Source organism: Sus scrofa, chromosome 7, assembly GCF_000003025.6.
Source record: "Sus scrofa isolate TJ Tabasco breed Duroc chromosome 7, Sscrofa11.1, whole genome shotgun sequence".
Classification (NCBI taxonomy): Eukaryota; Metazoa; Chordata; class Mammalia; order Artiodactyla; family Suidae; genus Sus; species Sus scrofa.
In genome coordinates, this window is record NC_010449.5 from 10,892,553 (window position 1) to 10,910,764 (window position 18,212).

The 18,212-nt window shown below is 46.5% G+C and overlaps 1 long non-coding RNA gene across 1 annotated transcript in view; it reads right to left on the bottom strand.

The window, feature by feature from the left end:
- Positions 1-12,979, bottom strand: part of LOC106504325 — a 109,091-nt gene extending 96,112 nt beyond the window's left edge. The window contains exon 1 of the long non-coding RNA XR_002346314.1: positions 12,836-12,979. This is a non-coding gene — a long non-coding RNA (uncharacterized LOC106504325). The remainder of the gene's footprint in view (positions 1-12,835) is intronic.

Here is an 18,212-nt window from a genome sequence, read left to right on the forward strand (position 1 = left end):
CAATTAAAACATGGAATAATCTAAAAATTTTACCATCCAATCTTTTAATCAACCCCCCACAAAATGTAAACCTAGAAAAGACCTAATGAATAAGTTGTTCTTAATATTTTCCTCTATTTTTAAAGTTCTGTGTCTAAGCTCATTTGGTTTAAATTTGTGTAACAGAACTCTAAAACCTGTTTACTCTTATTTCCATGAAATGCCTAAAAGAATGCCGGTTCTGGAGTTCCAGCTGTGGCTCAGTGGTTAACGAATCTGACTAGGAATCATGAGGCTGCGGGTTCAATCCCTGGTCTTGCTCAGTGGGTTAAGGATCCAGCTTTGCCATGAGCTGTGGTGTAGGTTGCAGATGTGGCTCAGACCCTGCGTTGCTGTGGCTCTGGCGTAGGCTGGTGGTTACGGCTCTGATTAGACCCCTAGCCTGGGAACCTCCATATGCCGCGGGAGCAGCCAAGAAATGGCAAAAAACAAAAAAGAAAAAAAAAAAAAAAAGAATGCCAGTTCTTCCTCACCCGTCTTCTTGGAATAGCCTTCTTTAGCATCAATTATTACTCTTTCTCCACACCACCAATTAGCGAATGCATGCATGGGCTTATATTCCATTGGATGTTGTCTTTTTACCTTTTCCCTTCTTGCCAAGTTGCTGCCACCTCTGCCCATTTCTCACTGTCTTCATCGGTGCCCTGGGAACCCTTTCCATGGCTCAGGTTAAATGCATGACCTGTTCTTCTGTCCTCTTAGCCACATGTTCTTCTTAATATTCTCCCTCCTGTTGCTTGAACTTTGGGTCATCTAAGAATGCAGGTATTAACCAGGGGTCGCTTCTGAGGGTCCTGGTCTGGCCTTTCTTTAGTGACGGAGGTCTGTCTTTCCTGCTTCGTACCAGCTTGTTCCCCTCCACCTCCTCTCTTGCCCACGAGGGCTCCTCGTGCCGTGGCAAAGGCTAATGCAGCCTGCTCTCTCCACCCAGCTTCTTCCTTCCATCCCAGCCTCCATTGTCCTGAAGGCTCCGAGCCAAGATCGCTATCTTCCAAATTGCCTTCCTGAGCTGCAGCTGCCACCACTCCTCTGCGTGGTCAGTGTCGGGTCTGAAAGACCTGTCCTCTTGCTGGCTTCTCTATCTCCCACATTAAAATGTTGTCATCGTCACATTTCACTTGTCAGCAACGTGATGCATGAGTCAGATATTTCCTTTTACACTTTCATCCCTGCCACACACAAGAATTAGTGTCTAATGACACAGAGGCGAAAAGTTAATGGAAATTTAATTGAAAAAACTACCAGCCCAGCAGGAATTGAACCTGGTGGCCTTAACACGGGAGGCAGAGATTTCATCCACGAGGCTCTGGAGTTTGGGTTAGTATGCTTGGGTGTAGATGGTATCGCTTTGGTAAACAGATAATTCCCATATTTTCCTTGTATTACTTTGGTCAACAGAATGAAGATGGGGGTGGATTCCGATTTAAATGTCAGGGCTATCCACGTTCCAGATTCAAACAGAGGAGTTTTAATGAAAATAGGATTTAATTTCCTGTAACTGTTTGAGTTCTTCCATCCTAGTATATAGAAGTAATGAATAGTGATGCATGTAAAACATACCTTCCTCTTAGTTAGAGCAGCATTTAGTCACTCAGGCCCCTAAGAACTCCAGGAGAATTTTTCAGGGATTATAAATCACACCGCAGATTTTTCTAGAGAAAAAGATATTCTCTGAATGTTTTTGTCACCTCCCTCTTTTCTATTTTTCTCCGGAAGCCCACATCTTCAAGAAATAGACAAGGTACACAGTTTTAAAGATTCAACAGTAATGGAATCCTGCAGGAATTTAAACCATCAAGCTATCAACACATGCTTTTATTTAAAACTAAATTAATTAAGGAGTTCCTGTCATGGCTCAGAGGTAACGAACCCAGCTAGGATCCATGAGGACTCAGGTTCGCTCCCTGGCCTTACTCAGTGGGTTAAGGATCCGGCATTGCCATGAGCGGTGGTGTAGGTCGCAGATGTGGCTAGGACCCTGTGTTGCTGTGGCTGTGGTGTAGGCTGGTATCTCCAGCTCTGATTTGACGCCTAGCCTGGGAACTTCCATATGCTGCAGGTACAGCCCTAAAAAGCAAAAAAAAATTTTTTTAAAAATTAGGCTTAACAAATAGGTATTATCCAGATTATCCAGACTAACCTAGTGCTCTCACCCAATCTGCAATACTCGGGGTTGAGTGAAGTTTCCCGAGCGGTTGAGACAGGTATCCAGCCTCAGCCCCTGGTCTACGTTCATCCTTTTAGAACATTTTGCTATTTCCTTGTGCCTGACTGAGTGGCTGTATGCGTCATAATATATAACTTTAACCAATTTAACCTTCCAATCATTGAAAAAAACTGTGCAAGTTCCACAGAAAGAAAGCATAGAGAGAAAGTACTACCAATAACACAGGCCCAGGCAAACAATGGGAACACGGCAGAGCCCGCGGCCCTCACGCTCTTTGACAAGCTCTTCATCAGTCACGTCACGAGCTCAGCAGCACTGAAGCTTTCATTTCCCAAAGGTCAACCCGTGAAAGACCTCAAAATTATTTTTTCAAACTGATTTAGGGGGAGTTCCCTGGTGGCTCAAGGGGTTAAGGCTCTGGCATTGTCACTGCTGTGGCTCTGATTACTGCTGTGCGTGTGGGTTTGATCCCTAGCTTGGGCATGCTGTGGGCATAGCCAGATAAGGACGGACACCTGAAATGAATGAGGAATCTCGCGCTGGGCATCTATTATGACTTGAGATACTAGCCAGTGATGGTACGAAACCTTGACGACTGGCAGCATTAAAAGAAAAGCATGCAGTGCTAGGAAGTAAACACTGATGGTGTCTTGACAGGGTTTAAAGTTATGCGAGACTCAATCAGGATTTAGAAAACCTGACTAAGCTTAATGAAAAATATGGGAAAGCCTTTTACTTGTGAAGGTAAAGATGGTGTTTTGAGTTGCTAATAAATAAAAACTATGTTGCTGAAATATTTTTTATCTTCGCTTCATCCATGTTCAATTTACTTTTACGTATGTTTTATAAAATGCATAACATATTAGGACCACAGCACAGGCAGGTGCGCACATACACAAACATGTGACCATCAACATACTTCCATGGAGAGAACATGGTCGAAAATGTAGTCACGGTCACGGTGAATCAAGAAAGTCTACAGACCTCTGCTCGAGTGAGGATGTGACAGCTGGACTCCCCCTGCCGCCCAGGAATCTAGGTCGCTTCATTTGTCCTAACGACTGCTCTAGAAACTCAGTACTAACTTTACCAGTCACGCCTTTTCATCTAAATGTAAATCCCTGACTTCTCTTTATAGCCTACCCATTTGGCTTAGGGGGTAACAGCCTACCTCGCATCAGGCCGACCTCCGTGGACTCCCAGCTCCATTGCTTATTACCTGGGTTAGCAGTTAGTTCCAACAAGGAACTGAGCTCTCTGAATCTCAGTTTCCCCATCGGCAGGACAGAAACGGCAATCCCCAGCTCACAGGCTGAGACAAAGCTTGTAAAACACTTAGCAGAGCCTATGGGGACATGGTCGGAGCTTATCACATGTTAGCCGTGGTGGTGGTGCTGGTTGCTGTCATCCCCGTCATCCCCCTTAAAGGCCATCGACTTTCCAGCTTCACGGAACCACTCACTGTGCCCTCATGAATGGCTTCCCCTCCAGCTCTATGTGGTCAAACAGTATCCATGCTTCTCAATCCATTTTTATTTATTTATTTATTTATTTATTTATTTATTTATTTATTTATTTTGTCTTTTTGCTATTTCTTGGGCCGCTCCCGCGGCATATGGAGGTTCCCAGACTAGGGGTCGAATCGGAGCTGTAGCCGCCGGCCTACACCAGAGCCACAGCAACGCAGGATCCGAGCCGCGTCTGCAACCTACACCACAGCTCACGGCAACGCCGGATCCTTAACCCACTGAGCAAGGGCAGGGACCGAACCCGCAACCTCATGGTTCCTAGTCGGATTCGTTAACCACTGCGCCACGACGGGAACTCCTCAATCCATTTTAAATACTCCCTGCTCCCTAAAGTTTTCACCAACACTGCCCAGCCAGAACCCACTTTCTTTCCCCTCCACATCACATCATGCTTTATGTGCATCCCTCGTGTGGAGCTTATGGTTTTCTATCTTGCATATACTATACATGACTTAGGTCTAAATCATTTGTAGGTAAGTCCTACCCCTTCACAGAGAGTGAATGTCTTGAGGATGGCAATCATTTCCTAGTCACGTGTCCTTCCCAAAGCAGTCAGCATTGAGCCTTGCCCTTAATGATGATCAATAAATACAAGTTGAACTAATTAATTAATATTTCTGTCCACTAGGTGCAAAAGATCTGCTTGAGGGCAAAGTCCAGGCAGTGAGGAGAGTCATCAGGTAGGCACATGCTACAGTTAATAAGAAGATAAAAAGTTTATCTAGACATGAAACGTCCCTTCCCTCCTCCCCCATCACCATGAACTTGGTGACCCTGGGGAAGTCATTAACTATTCTAGGCAGCTGGTGCCTTCACCGGTGAAATGAGGGCAGTGGATTACAAATCTAAAGACCCCCCTCTGTGTGTAAATCCAATATCTTCTATTTCCAACAACGTCTTGTATCAACAGAAACAGGTATGAGAGGAGGGAACTAAAGCATAAAAGTCACTGAGCATTGCCCGAGCATCAGGACTGAGGCCAACAAACAACAGAAAGATGTCTGCGAGGAGCAATGATCTGGTTAAATCTGAAGTTAGACCTAAGGACAAACACCTCAGGTCAAGAATAAGATACAAGCAGAGGCTAGAGCCTGGATGGGTATTACTCAGGGTCTGTGAAAACAAACAAACAAAACAGGGTCCGATCAGGTAGCTCTATATCAAAATTTTAATATAGGGATCTCGCCGTAATGGTGGTGGAAGACTAAAAAACCAAAAGGGATGGTCAGACAACCCAGATATTAGCAATGGCAGGAAGCCACTACTCTTTCTAAGGCTGAGGAAATGATGGGAAAATGAGCCTTCCCAGTGTTCAGCCCTGGGGAAATCCAGCAGGACAGATTGTCCTAGAAGAGCCACGACTGCGGACTAGACCCAACTCTCGCAAAGACAGCATCTCAAGCAGAAAACAAGAGAGAGAAATACCTTGGTTCTCCCTTTCTCTTGTCTTCCAATGGCTCTCAATGGCCAAGACCAGCAGGGAGACCCGTGGCGAGAGTCTGGGGATGTAGTCTATGCGTCAGCCCTGTGCACTACAAAACAGAGCCCTACGTAGAAAATGAGAGAGGGATCTGAGAGCGTAGAGACAACTGACCAACCCAGACGGTCCTGGAGCTGGCTTCAGGGATGGCTGTTCCAGACTAGGTTCTCCCTTCGTCTGTGACCTCTTTGAAGTTCCCAACCCAGCTCCTGCCACCACGACTTGCTGTAAAGTATTGATGCTTTGGGGTAACTGAGAAGAAAGCTGATGCAAGTGGTCAGGTAAAACGATGTTCTGACGTAACTACCCTGGTGCATATCCCTCCGCAGCCTAAGATGCTTCCCCAGATGCTGTCGAACATGTGCTACACTCGCTTTGACCAGAGGGTTCCCCGTGCAGTGCATATGCCAGGACACAACACGAGCTGTGTTTTTCCACAAGGGCATGGATCTCCTTGGCTTGGACAATGTAACATTCCCATGTAAACTACTAACAGTATGAACGATAAACCCGTACGACGATGCTAGACTGATCCTTCCCCCCAAAACATGAAGTCCATCAGTGTGTTTTCCTGCTAATGAGGATGAGGAAGCCACAAGCTCTCCTTTTTCTTTTTCTTATGATTTCGCAATGACGTTCTCTGACGGAGAGCTGGCATTTGTGAAACCTATGGTAAAATGACATCACGTGCATATTTAACTTTCCTGGATTCAACTGTATCCATTCAGGGGGACAAAGCAGAGTGAGAAAGAGGGGTGGGCACACAGGGCAGCTGTAAGGAGAGAGAGGAAGAGAGGGGGACATTTTCCAACATGAGCAATTCTTCCTGCCCTTCCTCTCAGTGAGCAAAGGCCCTGGGGAGCCGGGGAGGAGAGATGTGGGGCTCCTCTGCCCTCAATCAATCTTTGCTCCTGCTTGTCTCTCAGAGCCTCTTGCTGAGATGCTAATGTTGAAAGATTTGGCACTAAAAATTAAATGTGGCACGCACCGTCTTTACCTGCGTATGTTTTTTTTTTTATGTACAGAATTTATTTGTTTATATAGAAAACAAACATGCGTAGATAGACATGGAAAACAAATGTATGGTTACCAAAGGGGCAAGGGAAGAGAGATAAATTAGGAGTTTGGGATTAACACAGAGACATTACTATATATGAAATAGATAAACAATAAGGAAAGTCCTATTGTACAGCACATGGAACTATATTCAATAGCTTGTGATAACCTGTAACAGAAATGAATCTGAAAAAAAATATATATATATAATATGTTATAACTGAATCACTTTGCTATACACTGGAAAATAACATGACATTGTAAATCAACTATACTTCAATATAAGAAAAGAATTCTCTACAATGAAAAACTTTTTTTCGTGATTTTTTAATTTTATTTTCCATTTTTTTTTATTGCTCAAATGAATTTATGACATCTGTAGTTGTATAATGATCATAACAATCTGATTTCACAGGATTTCCATCCCACAGCCCAGGCACATCCCCCACCCCCCAAACTGTCTCCTCCAGAGACCACAAGTGTTTCAACGTCTGTGGGTCAGCATCTGTTCTGCAAAGAAGTTCAGTCTGTCCTTTTTTCAGATTCCACATATCAGTGAAAGCATTTGATGTTAGTGTCTCATTGTATGGCTGACTTCACTTAGCATGATAATTTCTAGGTCCATCCATGTTGCTAAGAATGCCGGTATTTCATTCTTTTTAATGGCTGAGTAATATTCCATTGTGTAGATGTACCACATCTTCTGGATCCACTCCTCTGTCGATGGACATTTAGGTTGTTTCCATGTCTTGGCTATTGCAAATAGTGCTGCAATGAACATTGGAGTACATGTGTCTTTGCGAGTCATGGTTTTCTCTGGATAGATGCCCAGGAGTGGGATTGCTGGATCCAATGGTAGTTCCATGTTTAGTTTTCTGAGGAATCTCCATACTGCTTTCCACAGTGGTTGCACCAATTGACAATCCCACCAACAGTGTACTAGGGTTCCTTTTTCTCCACACCCTCTCCAGCACTTATTGTTGGTAGACTTTTGGATGATGGCCATTCTGGCTGGTGTAAGGTGGTACCTCAGAGTGGTTTTGATTTGCATCTCTCTAATAATGAGTGATGTTGAACATCTTTTCATGTGTTTCTCGGCCATCTGTATGTCTTCTTTGGAGAACTGTCTGTTTAGATCTTCTGCCCATTTTTGGATGGGGTGGTTTGTTTTTTGGTATGGAGCTGCAGAAGGTGTTTATAAATTTTGGAGATGAATCCCTTGTCAGTCAATTCACTTGCAAAGATTTTCTCCCATTCTGTGGGTTGTCTTTTTGTGTTGTTTAGGGTTTCCTTTGCTGTGCAGAAACTTTGAAGTTTGAGTAGGTCCCATTTGTTTATTTTTCTTTTTATTGTCAATACTCTGAGAGGTGGATCTGAGAAGATGTTGCTGTCATTTATGTCAGGGAGTGTTTGGCCTGTGTTTTCCTCTAGGAGTTTGATAGTGTCTGGTCTTATATCTAGGTCTTGAATCCATTTGGAGTTTATTTTTGTGTATGGTGTTAGGGAGTGTTCTAATTTCATTCTTTTCCATGTGGCTGTCCAGTTTTCCCAGCACCACTTATTGACAAGCTGTCCTTTCTCCATTGTATCGTCTTGCCTCCTTTGTCATAGATGAGTTGGCTGTAAGTGCATGGGTTTAATTCTGGGCTTTCTATCCTGTTCCACTGATCTATATGTCTGTCTTTGTGCCAGCACCATGCGGTTTTGACGACTGTTGCTTCGTAGTATAGTCTGAAGTCTGGGAGCCTGATTCCTCCAGCTCCATTTTTCTTTTTCAGGGTGTCTTTGGCTCTTCTGGGTCTTTTGTGCTTCCAAACAAACTTTAAAATATTTTGTTCAAGTTCTGTGAAAAATGTCCTTGGTAATTTGATAGGGATTGCACTGAATCTGTAGATTGCCTTGGGTAGTAAAGTCATTTTGATAATATTAACTTTTCCAATCCACGAGCGTGGTATATCTTTCCATCTATGTGCGTCATCTTTGATTTCTTTCATCAGTGGCTTGTAGTTTTCAGAATATAAGTCTTTTGTTTCTTTAGGTAGGTTTACTCCTAGGTATTTTATTCTTTTGGATGTGATGGTAAATGGGATTGCTTCCCTAATTTCCTTTTCTGCTTTTTCATTGTTAGTATATAGAAACGCTGTCCATTTCTATGTATTGATTTTGTATCCTGCGACTTTGCCAAATTCGTGGATGAGCTCTAACAGTTTTCTGGTAGAGTCTTTAGGATTCTCTAGGTATGGTATCATGTCATCTGCAAACAGCGATAGTTTTACTTCTTCCTTTCCAATTTGGATTCCTTTTATTTCTTTTACTTCTCTGATTGCTGTGGCTAGGACTTCCAGAACTATGTTGAAGAGTATTGGTGAGAGCGGACATCCTTGTCTTGTTCCTGATCTCAGCGGGAATTCTTTCAGCTTTTCACCATTGAGAATGATGTTCGCTGTGGATTTGTCATATATGGCCTTTATCATGTTGAGGTAGGTTCCCTGCCACATATGTATTTCTGCATATGCTATACATACCGATGCTATAAACTATGCATTCTACATGAAAATGGGCAAATTTATGGGTGAGTTTTTTTAATTACTCAATGACTTTATTACATTTATGATGTACAATGATCATCACAATCCAATTTTATAGGATTTCCATCCCACACCCCCAGTGCATCTCTCCACCCCCCAAACTGTCTCCTTTGGAAACCATAAGTTTTTCAGTCTGTGAGTCAGTATCTGTTCTGCAAAGAAGTTCCTTGTGTCCTTTATGGGTGAATTTTAAAAAATATAATAGCTTCTCACCCTCCATGTTGACTTTAGAACCTAACCCTCCACGTGGTGTGATCCCACTGGGGCTGAAAATGCAGTTGAGACGTCGGCAGTGGTGCAGAAACAGGGAAGCAGGAGTTCCACAGTCTACCAAAACAAGAGCCTTTGCTTCAAAAGGGCAGAGGGAAACTCTGCTGAAAGTCAGTATCCCTTCAGGATTTATCCTCAGGGGCTGTCCCCAGCACGTCCAGACACTGTTTCTTCATGTGTCTAAACCCGTTACTTCCTTTTCTCTGCTTCAGCTGTCCCTCTCAGGAAATGGGGCATAATATCTGCTGCTTGCTTATTGTCACAAAAGAATATATAGCGATTAGACCTAATTACTAGACAATCCATTCACCAATGCTGAAGTATTTAACATTCTGGAGAACTTTAGAGTTTTCGTTGGAATAACACACCCTGGTTCTGTTCACCTCAGAGGACTGAACTTTGAGGTGTTGGGACAATTGTGACCCTGTTAACGTCATTTTGCATGACAAACAGCACAGTGATACTCTTACTTAGTCCAATGCATCAGAAGGTTTTTCCCAATGTTGATCCAAACCTAAAGGCTTCATTTGAACTGCTTGGCTTCCTTATCTCAATTGAGTAATCTCCAAAATACATAAACAACCAACCAACCAAACTGAGAAAATCTTATATGAGCTCCTGCAGCCTGAAAAGCTGCCATTAGTAATAAGCCCTCCTGCCCCGAACTCAGGGTCCCCTGCCGCGCTCCACACTACAGCTCTCTCTGACGTGCCAGGTTAATGCTGAGAAGAAACTGAAACCACAAAGGACCAAAAAGCAAATATTTTTGCCCAAAGCTAATGTAGCAAATTACATGCAAGATCTAAACTCCAAGAACCTTTTAAATGGTGCAAGTCTACGCAAACACACAGCATCCAGTTTGCCAAGACTGAAAAACTAAATTAAATCTAAGTCCAGTCCCACTGGGGGATTTATAGAACTGGCTCAAAGACCAGGGATCTGGTCTTGGCAGGAACGCTGGCTTACATCGTCCCCCAGGTAACTAATTTCTCGCTCCAGGCTTCGGTTGGCCTACCTAAAAAGCCAACATTCTGCTCGGAGTGCACAGGGACGAGCGGGAAGGGGAGAAGGTAGCGGGGCACTCAGAGCGCCACCAAAGCAAGGTGTCAACACACGAGCGAAATCCGCCCACGTGCTCTGTGGCCCCGAGCTGGCTGCATGAATGACTTGTACTCTGTGATGTACATGAGGGCACAGCAGGAACTAATGTCAAGTCTTTCCCTCACCTTGAGCAGGGCTTCATCCAACACGAGCAAACGGCCTTGTCTTCACGCATGGTCCACTCTGCCTCCAGGCCTGGTCAAAAGACCAATTTTTAAAATTCCCTTAAAGACACCCAATAGACAGTGGCCCAAACCCTTACCAGGAATGGAGCAACTATCAAAGTTGAGGTCATTTTACAGGCAGCCAGATGAAGGAGGCGTCTACAAACAGAGCCGCTCAGGCGGGAGTCATATTCGCACTGAACAGGTATGGTCAGGAGCCTGGAAACTAGCAGAGACACTGGATCAAGAGGCACCTTTGCTCCATGGCCACATGACCGAGCACCCGCCAGATTCCCCACATCCTGCCCCTTCACCTGCAGCTGCCACCCCAAGAAGCAATGCCGACAAAACCGAGGATGGCGGTTAGAGAAAATAAGTGCCAGAGGAAAGCTGCCCGTGGTAGGGCTGCATCCGAGCGCCTGGGAGTTAACTGGCTGCATCTGGCTTTGTTTTGCTCACACACTCAGTCGGAACCCAGACAGCAGTGGTGGTGATCTTTTGAGCACTTGGGGGGAAATGCATTTTTTTTTTCAAGTCAATGGGTACCATCAGTCCTGCATCATTTTCACTCCTGACTCTCTTGATGCTGAGATTTTAAACTACATTTCAACTGGGCATTTTCGTCCTTGTCTGTCAGTAGAGAAGTGAGTTCCAGTCAAGGATGGATCCCAATATTTCCACAGGTTCTGTGGCTACAAATGTGAGCCTGAAAAAACCAGCCTGGTGGGTCATCCTCCCATGCCTGGGCAAGAGGTCCAGTGCCAAGAGCAACATGATGCTGGCTACCAAAAGAAGGCCCAATGGCCAAATCTAGATTCAAGTGCAGAAGGCTGGCAACAACAACAAAAAATCTCACACATGGTACGTGTTGGCCAGATGCAAAAGTCAGCCAAGCCAACATGCACATCCAGCAACAAAGTGTTTGGTTGCTATTGCTGTTTTAATTACCATGGACTTTTTCTTTTTTTAAGTTTCATTGAAGCACAGTTGATGCGCAATGTTGTAATAATTTCTGCGGTACAACAAAGTGATTCAGTTATACATATACACACATTCATTCTCTCTCAGATTCTTTTCCCACATAGATTATCACAGAATATTGGGTAAAGTTCTTTGTGATATTCGGCAGGTCCCTGTTGGCCAGTCATTCCATATACCTCAGTGTGCACATGCCAATCTCAAACGCCTAGTCCATCCCTCCAGCCCCCACCCGTCCCCCTTGGTAACCACAAGTTTCTCAAAGTCTGTGAGTCTATTTCTGTTCTGCAAATAAGTTCATTTGTATCCTTTTTTTTTTTTTTTTAGATTCCGCATATAAGTGATATGATATGCTGTCTGCCTTTCACTAACTTCACTTAGGATGGTAATTTCAGGGTCCATCCATGTTGTTGAAAATGGCATCGTTTCACTGTTTTTTATGGCCGAGTAATATTCCATTGTCTTATGTACCACATCTTCTTTATCCACTCCTCTGTCAATGGACATTTAGGTTGCTTCCACGTCTTGGCTGCAGTAAATGGTGCTGCAATGGATTCTGAATGCTTCCAGGATAGGGAGAATGAGGAGGAAGTGAAAGAGACAAGAGAAGGGTAGTCCTCACTTGCTCCCTGACATACGCCACTATCAGGAAACTAGCTTTCACGACCATACCTCTGACCATGAGTCACTATTGTTATCTCTATTCTTTCCTGTAGTTTCCTAATTTTCTACCTTAAAGTGAGGGGTTTCTAATAAGCAGGAAGTGGGGAAAGGACCCTTCGGTCTAAATTTGATTCCTCAGTTCTGACAGTGAGGCTCTGGACAGTGAGTCTGGAGAGGAAGAAATCTCTTCAGTTCCTGAGTTTTAGAAAAGAAGAGTTGCGATTTCAGACAGCGATGGGTGTATCCGACTCAACTTGCTTCCTGAGTTCTGAGAGGGAAGATTTGGATGGCCAGAGGTCAAAGGGCAACAGATGTCCATTCTGAACTTGGAATTCACAACCCTTCCCCTCCCCTTTCCACACATAAGCACTGAAAGTCTACCTGGACGGACAACTCTGCAATGTCTGCCTCCGGAAAAATTCTATCCCACGGTACTTTTTTATAACAAAACCCCAGATACAATTTGGTTGCTGCTTAAAATAAGGAAGCTTCTAAGGCAGGCCATAGAAACAAAGAAATCAGGACAACACAAGTAAGGCAGTTTCTCTGTCAAATTCACACAATGGAAATACTGGAGTAAGGATTACGTTTCAGTGTAAATCTGTGCTCCCACAACTATTTTGTCAATGAGCTTAAGAGCTGAGGTCTGCAGGCAAAGGTCTTAGGCAAATATGAAGTATGGTTTCTTGGCCTCACCCCACAAAGTCTTCCCTTGTGCTTTAGACAAATTAAATTAAAACAAAATCCTGGCCAAGCCCATGACGGTTACAGACTTTGTCTGCCAAGGAGGTAGAACTCACCCAGACACTAAGAACTAGGACTCAGGGGTTTCCTGTTGTGGAGCAGGAGTCCAACCAGGATCCATGAGGATGCGGGTTTGACCCCTGGCCTTGCTCAGTGTTAAGGATCCAGCGTTGCTGTGAGTTGTGGTGTAGGTCACAGATGTGGCTCGGATCCTGTGTTGCTGTGGTTGTGGTGCAGGCTGGCAGCTGCAGCTTGGAGGTGCAGCCCTAAAAAGCAAATAAAAAAAAAAGAAATAAGAACTAGAACTCGGTCTTCCCCTGCACACAGGACGAACAAGGAAATCTCCCAGCTGTCAGAGCACACGGTCTTGCTCAGGTACCTCGAGAAAAGATGCAGCCAGAGAACCAAAATGTTTTACATAGAAAAGGGAAAGGGGAGCTCAGGCCCCCTTGGAGAATTTTTTCCACATTCTTTAATATCTTCCAAACACATCTGAATTTACTTCCTGCTTGGACTGTCTGACTCTCCTGTTACGCGTCACGGAGGTGAGTTACCCCTGGGAACACAGCTCAAGACTCTGTGCTTCTGACCCACACGCTGGGTTCGTCGGCGCCTCCAACAACTCCCACAGCCCTGACGTCACTCCCGGCAGAGGGCCACGTGACTCAGCACAGCGACCCCTGATTCAGGCTCTGGGGGAGGAGACGGTCGCCCACGCCCGTGTGAGTCTCAGGCGGAAAGATCCCAATGGCCTGTGAAGAGTGCTGGGACGTGCCAAACAGCTCTGCTCATGGGTTAATTCCCCACAATTCCCTCATCGTTCCAAAAAGTGGCTGAATTTTTTTTTTTTTTTTGTCTTTTTGTTTTTTTAGGGCCACACCCTTGGCACATGGAGGTTCCCAGGCTAGGGATCTAATCAAGAGCTGTTGCTGCCAGCCTACACCACAGCCACAGCAATGCGGGATCTGAGCTGCATCTGTGACCCACCACCATGGCTCATGGCAATGCCAGATCCTTAACCCACTGAGCAAGGCTAGGGATCGAACCTGCAACCTCATGGTTCCTAGTCAGATTTGTTACCCACTGAGCCATGACGGGAACTCCAAAATGTGGCTGAATTTACAACGTATCCACAAATATTGGCTTATTTACTTCCAGTTACCTGGGCTCAGAGCTCCATATTCCAAAGCACAGATCTAAGGAGACGTGTTTACTGAGTGAGGAGTGAGAAGCAAGGAATGATGAGGGGGAAATCGGCAGGGCTAAAGAACAACTTCCCCTGAAAAACAAACACCTCTGAAATTCTAATTCTGAAATAACAATAGTCCCCACTTGTTGGAACCTAATGTTTATCTTCACTACAGCACCAAGGAAAGGTACTGTTATTCCTACTTTACAGACGAGAAAAATCAGGCGTGGAACGTTGGGTAAGTTGCCCAAGATCTCACCATTAGGAAATGATGGAGCCGAGTTTCCAAACTAAGCTGAATCCCTGCTCTTCCCATTTCTAAATTCTTTCCTTAAGCACAGAGTGTTTAAGGAAAGAGTGTTTAATAAGCCTGGATAGAAAAAAAGATCTAAAGAAATGTGGAGAATGGTTTGTTCCAACATCTTCTAAGTTAACTACCTTATCATTATCATGTTATTCATGCTACTGTTGACAACTTAATTCAACCTAACTTCCTTTATGTAGAAAAGTATCAAAGAAAACACTCAGTGCTCTGCTTTCTTCCCTTCTTCTTCGTCCTCCCAGCTCCCCGCCAGGTTGGCCCACCAGGTCTCCCCAGGACCTCATCAGCACAGGACTGCTTCCTCCTCCTGGTCTCCTGGCCCAGCAGGTGCTCCGCCCATTCCTCAGAATCCACCCCCTCCAGCCTGTGGAAACTTGTACGAAGCTAAATAAAGGCTGCCCTCGTCAGCAACAGAGACCTCCTCCCTTCGGTCCCTCCCTTCCAATCAACCCCACCAACTCGCATCCTGACCTCTGGAATCACTGAACACAACTGGAGAAGGGCCCACAGCCCCCAGACCCGCCCCAGGCTCAAACCATCCAAATACAGCGTGGCCCTGGCACATGCTGTGTAATCCTGGCATCTTTCCCTCATCCACTCCCTGCCCACCCACCCCCTGGCCCCCAGTGTAACTGTTACCGACTTTCTCATTCTGTCTCAAGACCGAATTCTGGTCAAACACCCATCTCCTCCACCAAGTAGCCGGACACCTTCCAGCGTCAGCTTTGCTTTGAGCCCCCACCCCCATGATTCCTTTCTTCTGCCTCTTCCCCTTCCTCTTCCTCCCCGTCCCTGGCCCTTCCCCTTCCAGGCTCCTTGACGAACCTGCCCGGGGGGTTTCCTCCCTCCTCCCAAGTCCTCAGGAGGACTTGTACCTCTTATTTGACTTGTAAGGCACAGTTGCCAAATATTTCTTATCTTTTCCCCTTTGAATCATCGTTTCATCTTTCAAATTGCACAAACTACAGTCTGACTTCCCTTGGTTGGTGTCCCCCCACCGGACCGGGGTGCTCCAACTCCAGCCCTTCCCATCTGCTCGCCACCCTCCCTAAAGACGCCCTCAGAAGCAGCGCGTCCACTTGTAAATCCAGTGTCGGAGCCACCAAGTCCCTGCTCGGACCGCCACTGGCCTGAGGTCCCCCCTCTCCTCCACCTTTTCTCCAGGCCACTCCAATTCCAGCGCAGCCTTCTCCAGTGAGCGCAGGTCCACAGTGATGGATTCTTTCTCTGAGTATCTACAGCACGCCTGTCTCGACAGACTTTTTTTTTTGTTTGTTTTGTTTTTTTGCTATTTCTTTGGGCCGCTCCCGTGGCATATGGAGGTTCCCAGGCTAGGGGTCGAATCGGAGCTTAGCCACTGGCCTACACCAGAGCCACAGCAACGTGAGATCCGAGCTGCGTCTGCAACCTACACCACAGCTCACGGCAACCCCGGATCGTTAACCCACTGAGCAAGGGCAGGGACCGAACCCGCAACCTCATGGTTCCTAGTCGGATTCGTTAACCACTGCGCCATGGCAGGAACTCCTTGACAGACATTTTAATGCTTACGCATGCTCTGGTTTTATGGGGTCTATGTGTATGTAGCTTCTATTCCCTTAAACGGATTAGGAGCTTCCTAAGGACAGTAACCAAGCATACCCTGGATTTTAGGTTCCCCATTGAGTTCCCAGCACAGTGCTACATGCGCCGAGGGTACTTATCAATTACCTCCTGCCCAACAATTTCCAAAGTTAAAATACAGCTCAAATTTCTCGTTTCAAATATGGCACAGTTCGGAGTTCCTGTTGTGGCGCAGTGGAAACAAATCTGACTAGTATCCATGAGGATGCAGGTTCGATCCCTGGCCTTGCTCAGTGGGTCAGGGATCTGGCATGGCCGTGAGCTGTGGTGTAGGTCCCAGCCTTGGCTCAGATCCCGTGTTGCTGTGGCTGTGATGCAGGCCTGCACCTGCAGCTCCGAATCGACCCCTTGCCTAGAAACTTCCATATGCCGTGGGTGTGGCCGTAGAAAGAAAAAAGTATATGGCACAGTAAACTAAGGCAGTAGTAGCTCTAACCTGAGCAAAATCTAAACCCTTAGAGTGAGGGGTTTTATGTACTCAAGGGTCTCCTTTTACAGGCCACCAGTTTGCTGAGAGTGTAGACAGCCCCCAGCTTCACAAGGTTGTCTTGTTTGTGATTGGAACCTAGAAATGCAAGCCCTTGAAAGAGTCTGACTCAAGAGTTCAGCCCTCATTTGCCCAAGAAGAAAGGTGCCCATAGCCAAGTCAAGCTGACCGGGTGAAAGCTAGGGTGTTCAGTTTCCTTTCAAATCAGCCACTATAATTGCCACTCGCATTTCACATGGCACAGATCACACCTGTGTTGTGGGGCCAGGAACAGTGGCCAGCTCACCACCTTCAGAAACCCGGGTGGCTCAGGTCCAAGGCAAACAAGACTGAACAGATGAACCACGCAGTGAGAACTGTAACATGCCACTGTAATCCAGGGAACCTACCCACAACCCAGCAGGGCAGGGTGTAGCCCGGAACGTGCCGGATTTAGGGTCCATTCCACCTTCAGCTCTGGGAAGGTGAGTCCCTGCTAACTGCTAGCGTCAAGAAACTCTCTTGCCTCTTCCTGGTCTGAAAATGTCGTTAGTCCAGTTCGATGAAGCTTCATCTTAGAAGTGAGGTGTGGCCATCTCCACGGCAGACCTGGCCTCACAAAGTCTGTACACAGAGGACAAGCCAGCCACCGACACTCCCAAGCCTGTCTGTTATGAATTAAGCTCACGGGAGCTGGTAACCACTTAGGGTGTTCCATGAACTTCGGAGGATACTGTTCTAGGAAGGCAGCCCCTCCATGTCCATTAGTTCAAAAGCCAGTCAGAATGGAAAGTGAGAGTGAAGTTGAGATGCCGTAGATTCCGCAACTTCTAAATTTAGTTAGCTCTGCACCCCCCCCAGGCCTCCCAGCCGGGAAAAACTATAGCAACTGGGTGAAAAGAGAGGGAGGATGTAACGCACTTCCCAGGTACAGCCAGGGCCTCGCGCAGTGGAGACGCTGACAGTGCCAGGTGGCTCCCGTCTTCATTCTCCTGTGATGCCAGCACCCTCTTTAGGATTCTCCCCAAGGCCGCTTAAAACACCCCTGGAAGCTCTGAAGAGGGTCCTCCAGGTTCAGGACCCTGCAGAGGGGGAAATGCAACCAGCTCTGCTGACCCTGGGGTGCACAGTGAGGTTGGTTCCTGAGTGTGAAGAAAGTTGCAGCGTGGATGTAACTGCTGCTACGGCAAGGGCCTGCCTCTGTGGGGGTGAGGCAGTAGGGCCGTGGTGCCCCTCACAGGAGGTGCAGGCGAGGGGAACCCACAGAAAACAGAGGAAGCAGTCCCTTCTGCAGGGGTGAGCTCTCCCTCTAGCGCCTCCTACCGGCCGAGCGAGCTGAGCAAGGAGAAGGGTGGTTTCTGGGGGCCCAGTCGGGGCGAGGTGAAATCCAATGTGGAAGGACGGGCGTGGAGTCAGGAGGCAATAACTTAATAACTGACACCCCTGAATGAGACAGGAAGGCTCCAAGGGCTCTGAATGAGGGGGTGACAGAGATGACTCACGGAGGCGGGGAGGAGAGCGGTCACGGCGGAGGTGGGAGGAGGTGGCTGGGTTCTGGATATTGTTAGTCTCGCTGGATTCGCTGATGACGTGCCTGTGGGCTGGGAGAGAGCGAGGAGTCAAGGGTGACTCCCACATCTTGGCCTGAGTCACTGAATGGAGACAAATCCTCAGGAAAGGGAAGGTCAGGGCAGAGCAGGCTCCCAAAAAGAGGGCCATCTGGAGCTCGGCGGGGGGCAGGTGAGCTCCGAGGGGCCCCAGCCTGCAGCTCAGGCAAGGAAAGGTCTGGGTCAGAGGTGTGAGACGGCCCACCAGAGAGATGCCTTGTAGAGC